The following is an 8,392-nucleotide window of genomic DNA, read 5'->3' on the forward strand; positions in this document are numbered from 1 at the left end:
TGTCTATAATACAGGGTGTGTCCTGATGAATATATAATACAGGGTGCGTCCTCATGCGTCTATAATACAGGGTGCGGCCTGAGGCGTCCATAATACAGGGTGCGGCCTGATGAGTCTATAATACAGGGTGCGGACTGATGAGTCTATAATACAGGGTGCGGCCTGAGGCGTCCATAATACAGGGTGCGGCCTGATGTGTCTATAATACAGGGTGCGGCCTGATGTGTATATAATACAGGGTGCGGACTGATGAGTCTATAATACAGGGTGCGGCCTGAGGCGTCCATAATACAGGGTGCGGACTGATGAGTCTATAATACAGGGTGCGGACTGATGAGTCTATAATACAGGGTGCGGACTGATGTGTATATAATACAGGGTGCGGCCTGATGAGTCTATAATACAGGGTGCGGCCTGATGAGTCTATAATACAGGGTGCGGACTGATGAGTCTATAATACAGGGTGCGGCCTAATGTGTATATAATACAGGGTGTGTCCTGATGAATATATAATACAGGGTGCGTCCTCATGCGTCTATAATACAGGGTGCGGACTGAGGCGTCCATAATACAGGGTGCGGCCTGATGAGTCTATAATACAGGGTGCGGACTGATGAGTCTATAATACAGGGTGCGGACTGATGAGTCTATAATACAGGGTGCGGCCTGAGGCGTCCATAATACAGGGTGCGGCCTGATGTGTCTATAATACAGGGTGCGGACTGATGAGTCTATAATACAGGGTGCGGACTGATGAGTCTATAATACAGGGTGCGGCCTGAGGCGTCCATAATACAGGGTGCGGCCTGATGAGTCTATAATACAGGGTGCGGACTGATGAGTCTATAATACAGGGTGCGGACTGATGAGTCTATAATACAGGGTGCGGCTGATGAGTCTATAATACAGGGTGCGGCCTGATGTGTCTATAATACAGGGTGCGGACTGATGAGTCTATAATACAGGGTGCGGACTGATGAGTCTATAATACAGGGTGCGGCCTGATGTGTCTATAATACAGGGTGCGGACTGATGAGTCTATAATACAGGGTGCGGACTGATGAGTCTATAATACAGGGTGCGGCCTGAGGCGTCCATAATACAGGGTGCGGACTGATGAGTCTATAATACAGGGTGCGGACTGATGAGTCTATAATACAGGGTGCGGCCTGATGTGTCTATAATACAGGGTGCGGACTGATGAGTCTATAATACAGGGTGCGGACTGACGAGTCTATAATACAGGGTGCGGCCTGATGAGTCTATAATACAGGGTGCGGCTGATGAGTCTATAATACAGGGTGCGGCCTGCTGTGTCTATAATACAGGGTGCGGACTGATGAGTCTATAATACAGGGTGCGGACTGATGAGTCTATAATACAGGGTGCGGCCTGAGGCGTCCATAATACAGGGTGCGGCCTGATGAGTCTATAATACAGGGTGCGGCCTGATGAGTCTATAATACAGGGTGCGGCCTGATGTGTCTATAATACAGGGTGCGGACTGATGAGTCTATAATACAGGGTGCGGCCTGAGGCGTCCATAATACAGGGTGCGGCCTGATGAGTCTATAATACAGGGTGCGGACTGATGAGTCTATAATACAGGGTGCGGACTGATGAGTCTATAATACAGGGTGCGGACTGATGAGTCTATAATACAGGGTGCGGCCTGAGGCGTCCATAATACAGGGTGCGGCCTGATGAGTCTATAATACAGGGTGCGGACTGATGAGTCTATAATACAGGGTGCGGACTGATGAGTCTATAATACAGGGTGCGGCCTGAGGCGTCCATAATACAGGGTGCGGACTGATGAGTCTATAATACAGGGTGCGGCCTGATGAGTCTATAATACAGGGTGCGGACTGATGAGTCTATAATACAGGGTGCGGACTGATGAGTCTATAATACAGGGTGCGGCCTGATGAGTCTATAATACAGGGTGCGGACTGATGAGTCTATAATACAGGGTGCGGCCTGATGAGTCTATAATACAGGGTGCGGACTGATGAGTCTATAATACAGGGTGCGGACTGATGAGTCTATAATACAGGGTGCGGACTGATGAGTCTATAATACAGGGTGCGGACTGATGAGTCTATAATACAGGGTGCGGCCTGATGAGTCTATAATACAGGGTGCGGACTGATGAGTCTATAATACAGGGTGCGGCCTGATGAGTCTATAATACAGGGTGCGGACTGATGAGTCTATAATACAGGGTGCGGACTGATGAGTCTATAATATAGGGTGCGGCCTGATGAGTCTATAATACAGGGTGCGTCCTAATGTGTATATAATACAGGGTGTGTCCTGATGAATATATAATACAGGGTGCGTCCATAATATAGGGTGCGGCCTGAGGCGTCCATAATACAGGGTGCGGCCTGATGAGTCTATAATACAGGGTGCGGACTGATGAGTCTATAATACAGTGTGCGGCCTGATGAGTCTATAATACAGTGTGCGGCCTGATGAGTCTATAATACAGGGTGCGGCCTGATGAGTCTATAATACAGGGTGCGGCCTGATGAGTCTATAATATAGGGTGCGGACTGATGAGTCTATAATACAGGGTGCGGCTGATGAGTCTATAATACAGGGTGCGGCCTGATGTGTCTATAATACAGGGTGCAGACTGATGAGTCTATAATACAGTGTGCGGCCTGATGAGTCTATAATACAGGGTGCGGCCTGATGAGTCTATAATAAAGGGTGCGGACTGATGAGTCTATAATACAGGGTGCGTCCCGATGAGTCTATAATACATGGTGCGGACTGATGAGTCTATAATATAGGGTGCGGACTGATGAGTCTATAATACAGGGTGCGGCCTGATGAGTCTATAATATAGGGTGCGGACTGATGAGTCTATAATACATGGTGCGGACTGATGAGTCTATAATATAGGGTGCGGACTGATGAGTCTATAATACAGTGTGCGGACTGATGCGTCTATAATACAGGGTACAGGCTTATGTGTATATAATACAGGGTGCGGCCTGATGAGTCTATAATACAGGGTACAGGCTTAGGTGTATTTAATACAGGGTGCGGCCTGAAGTATCTACAGATGGGTCCACGGTTATCTTGACTAGTTTTCTGCGCCTAGGCACAACATGACTTATTAGCATAAACCCTTCATCTATTGTTCTCAGCTGCAATACAGTACAGAGAACAATACAGCAGGGGATTAAGTCCGACTGCCCTGGCTCTCAGTTAATCCTATTAAAGGTCAAGATAAACATGGACCCATCTGTATTATACAATGAGCAGTGGTATGTAGCACCATGTTCCTAATTGTGGTATTAGCAGCACAAGAAACCCCCAGAACCCGTGCTATGGGAGAGGTGAGCACTAGGTCAGACCTATAGCAGCACAGGAAACCCCCGGAACCCGTGCTATGGGAGAGGTGAGCACTAGGTCAGACCTATAGCAGCACAGGAAACCCCCGGAACCCGTGCTATGGGAGAGGTGAGCACTAGGTCAGACCTATAGCAGCACAGGAAACCCCCAGAACCCGTGCTATGGGAGAGGTGAGCACTAGGTCAGACCTATAGCAGCTCAGGAGCCGGAAGGATGTGTGGAACAGCCCAGGAACACTCTATATGTGTGAAGGAAATGTTTTATTTATTTTTCTTCATTTACAGATACACAGGAGGTGACGCTGTGATGTCAGACGTGTCTGGAAGCCACATCTCGCCCACAGCAAAAATACTCCCATGTCACATTGTTACGCTGAAAGTGATTCTTGTACTGCAAGAGAACTGTGCTTGGTTACTTCTGCATCGTGGCAGAGCCTTTCCTGTCATACTAACGTTTGTGTCAGAGTTTTGACTGTATACAGTATATGAAAAATACAAAGAATATGTTTGAAATATCTTTGCATTATTCTAATCATTTTTATAGCCAAAACTCTGGAGTAAAAACTCTATGGCCGGGGAGGCAGTGCCTCACCTGGTTATCTTTTCCGCATATCACTGATCAAAACTCAGCAAATTTTCAGGAGTTTATACTGCTGCACCTGTGTATAATGCCCACATGTATATACTGCTGTACCTGTGTATAATGCCCACATGTATATACTGCTGTACCTGTGTATAATGCCCACATGTACCCTTTGGCTCATATATTGTGTGTAAATCTGGCTCTAGTGCTAGATAGTGCCTCCTGAGCCATTTAGCTCACCACACGTCCCTGCCCAGTGCATCGTGGCCGACTGTCCTGCATCATGGTTGATTGTCCTACATCGTGGATTCTTCAGCACCGTGGCTGACTGTCCTGCATCGTGGTTTCTACAGCATCGTGGCTGACTGTCCTGCACCGTGGCTTCTTCTGCACTGTGGCTGACTGTCCTGCATCGTGGCTGACTGTCCTGCATCGTGGCTTCTTGAGCATCGTGGATGACTGTCCTGCACCGTGGCTTCTTCTGCATTGTGGCCGACTGTCCTGCACCGTGGCTTCTTCAGCATCGTGGCTGACTGTCCTGCACCGTGGCTTCTTCTGCATCGTGGCTGACTGTCCTGCATCATGGCTTCTTTTGCATTGTGGCTGACTGTCCTGCACAGTGGCTTCTTGAGCATCGTGGATGACTGTCCTGCACAGTGGCTTCTTCTGCATTGTGGCTGACTGTCCTGCATTGTGGCTTCTTCAGCATCGTGGCTGACTGTCCTGCACAGTGGCTTCTTCTGCATTGTGGCTGACTGTCCTGCATTGTGGCTTCTTCAGCATCGTGGCTGATTGTCCTGCATCGTGGCTTCTTCTGTATCGTGGCTGACTGTCCTGCATCGTGGCTTCTTCTGTATCGTGGCCGACTGTCCTGCACCATGGCTTCTTCAGCATCGTGGCTGATTGTCCTGCATCGTGGCTTCTTCAGCATCGTGGCTGACTGTCCTGCATCGTGGCTTCTTCAGCACCGTGGCCGACTGTCCTGCACCATGGCTTCTTCAGCATCGTGGCTGATTGTCCTGCATCGTGGCTTCTTCAGCATCGTGGCTGACTGTCCTGCATCGTGGCTTCTTCAGCACCGTGGCCGACTGTCCTGCACCATGGCTTCTTCAGCATCGTGGCTGATTGTCCTGCACCATGGCTTCTTCAGCATCGTGGCTGACTGTCCTGCATCGTGGCTTCTTCTGTATCGTGGCCGACTGTCCTGCACCATGGCTTCTTCAGCATCGTGGCTGATTGTCCTGCATCGTGGCTTCTTCAGCATCGTGGCTGACTGTCCTGCATCGTGGCTTCTTCTGTATCGTGGCTGACTGTCCTGCATCATGGCTTCTTCAGCATCGTGGCTGACTGTCCTGCATCGTGGCTTCTTCTGTATCGTGGCTGACTGTCCTGCATCATGGCTTCTTCAGCATCGTGGCTGACTGTCCTGCATCATGGCTTCTTCTGCATCGTGGCTTCTTCAGCATCGTGGCTGATTGTCCTGCACCATGGCTTCTTCAGCATCGTGGCTTCTTCTGTATCGTGGCCGACTGTCCTGCACCATGGCTTCTTCAGCATCGTGGCCGATTGTCCTGCATCGTGGCTTCTTCAGCATCGTGGCTGACTGTCCTGCATCGTGGCTTCTTCTGTATCGTGGCTGACTGTCCTGCATCATGGCTTCTTCAGCATCGTGGCTGACTGTCCTGCATCATGGCTTCTTCTGTATCGTGGCTGACTGTCCTGCATCATGGCTTCTTCAGCATCGTGGCTGATTGTCCTGCATCGTGGCTTCTTCAGCATCGTGGCTGACTGTCCTGCATCGTGGCTTCTTCTGTATCGTGGCTGACTGTCCTGCATCATGGCTTCTTCAGCATCGTGGCTGACTGTCCTGCATCGTGGCTTCTTCTGTATCGTGGCTGACTGTCCTGCATCATGGCTTCTTCAGCATCGTGGCTGACTGTCCTGCATCATGGCTTCTTCTGCATCGTGGCTTCTTCAGCATCGTGGCTGACTGTCCTGCACTGTGGCTGATTGTCCTGCATCATGGCTTCTTCTGCACCATGGCTGACTGTCCTGCACCATGGCTTCTTCTGCATCGTGGCTGAAGTCCTGCACCAAGGCTTCTTCTGCATCGTGGCTTCTTCTGCATCGTGGCTGACTGTCCTGCATCGTGGCTTTTTCAGCATCGTGGCTTCTTCAGCATCGTGGCTGACTGTCCTGCATCATGGCTTCTTTTGCATCATGGCTTCTTCTGCATCGTGGTTGACTGTCCTGCATCGTGGCTTCTTCTGCACCATGGCTGACTGTCATGCATCGTGGCTGACTGTCCTGCATCATGGCTTCTTCTGCATCGTGACTGACTGTCCTGCATCATGGCTTCTTCAGCATCGTGGCTGACTGTCCTGCATCATGGCTTCTTCAGCATCGTGGCTGACTGTCCTGCATCATGGCTTCTTCAGCATCGTGGCTGACTGTCCTGCATCATGGCTTCTTCAGCATCGTGGCTGACTGTCCTGCATCATGGCTTCTTCAGCATCGTGGCTGACTGTCCTGCATCATGGCTTCTTCAGCATCGTGGCTGACTGTCCTGCATCGTGGCTTCTTCAGCATCATGGCTTCTTTTGCATCATGGCTTCTTCTGCATCGTGGTTGACTGTCCTGCATCGTGGCTTCTTCTGCATTGTGGCTTCTTCTGCACCATGGCTGACTGTCCTGCATCGTGGCTGACTGTCCTGCATCATGGCTTCTTCTGCATTGTGGCTTCTTCTGCATCGTGGCTGACTGTCCTGCATCATGGCTTCTTCTGCATTGTGGCTTCTTCTGCATCGTGGCTGACTGTCCTGCATCATGGCTTCTTCTGCATTGTGGCTTCTTCTGCATCGTGGCTGACTGTCCTGCATCGTGGCTGACTGTCCTGCATCATGGCTTCTTCTGCATTGTGGCTTCTTCTGCATCGTGGCTGACTGTCCTGCATCATGGCTTCTTCTGCATTGTGGCTTCTTCTGCATCGTGGCTGACTGTCCTGCATCATGGCTTCTTCTGCATTGTGGCTTCTTCTGCATCATGGCTGACTGTCCTGCATCGTGGCTGACTGTCCTTCACCATGGCTTCTTCTGCATCGTGGCTGAAGTCCTGCACCAAGGCTTCTTCAGCATCGTGGTTGACTGTCCTGCATCGTGGCTGACTGTCCTTCACCATGGCTTCTTCTGCATCGTGGCTGAAGTCCTGCACCAAGGCTTCTTCAGCATCGTGGTTGACTGTCCTGCATCATGGCTGACTGTCCTGCATCATGGCTTCTTCTGCATCGTGGCTGACTGTCCTGCATCGTGGCTGACTGTCCTGCATCCTGGGCGCAGCCTGTATTCTGTGTGTAAGAACAGCACGGCGCCTCTGCTCTGTATCCGGGATGTTAGACGTGTGCTTAGTGTGAGCACACATACCTGTTTATGTGCTGATGTTATAATCGATCAGTCTTGTTTGCTACAGATGAGAGCTGAGCTGATCAGGGTATTTTCCTATGAAACGTGAAGCTGACACTCTATGGTTTATATACATAAACCCCGGCCTTTGTAGGAAGGAATAAGAGAATGAGACGCTAGCTGCACGGTGGGTACTTATCAGTAGGTGCCTTTGACTCTGCCCCCATCCAGGAGCAATCTGTTATATCTGCACTATTTCTGCTTCATGACCCCTCAGCGTCTCCTTAAGGCTTACACCCAAAGCTGGATTGCGGAGCCTTTTTTATTTTTCCACTGCATCCGCACTCATGACCAAAGAGGCGGAACTGGTGTGTAGTGGGACAGTCTCATGTAGCTCAGTGAGGGACGTGTGGGCATAAGTGTGGGCTGTGCAGAGGTGGGAGAGTCTTATGCACTTAGTATAGGGTTGCTGCAAGGGGTGTAATATGTCTGACCGGCGGTCAGGAGGCCTCCAGTCAGCATACCGACGCCGGGATCCTGGCGGGGAGGGGCGATTGCAGCAAGCCCCTTGCGGGCTCGCCACGCTGCGCTCACTGCGGGCTCGGTGGCGACCGAGGGATTTATTCCCACTCTATGGGTGTCGTGGACACCCACGAGTGGAAATAGTCCCTGTTGGTCGGCATGCCGACCATCGGGATAGTGAGGGGGCGGGATGTCAGTGAAGGTCATGTGACCGTCAGTCTCCCAACCGCCGGTCACATGAATACCACCCGCTGCAAGTCCAGCCGCAATTCTGACTAGTAATAAACCAGGCGTACAACTCCGCGTACAGGTGTATATAGGCATTCTACAGATCCACCCGGTGTGAGTGTCACAGGCGTGTACTGTAGCTGCAGCTCCGTGCTATTCTGAGTGGCGCATACAGCGGTTGGAAGCCTGCTTCTGACTGATGCACCCAGTGTAGGTGCAAGTGCCAATATAATGATGGTTGCGGCTGTGGACTGCGTCTCTATAGGATATTGCCGACACGAATCGTCACTTAT

Source organism: Pseudophryne corroboree, chromosome 2 (genome assembly GCF_028390025.1).
Source record: "Pseudophryne corroboree isolate aPseCor3 chromosome 2, aPseCor3.hap2, whole genome shotgun sequence".
Lineage (NCBI taxonomy): Eukaryota > Metazoa > Chordata > Amphibia > Anura > Myobatrachidae > Pseudophryne > Pseudophryne corroboree.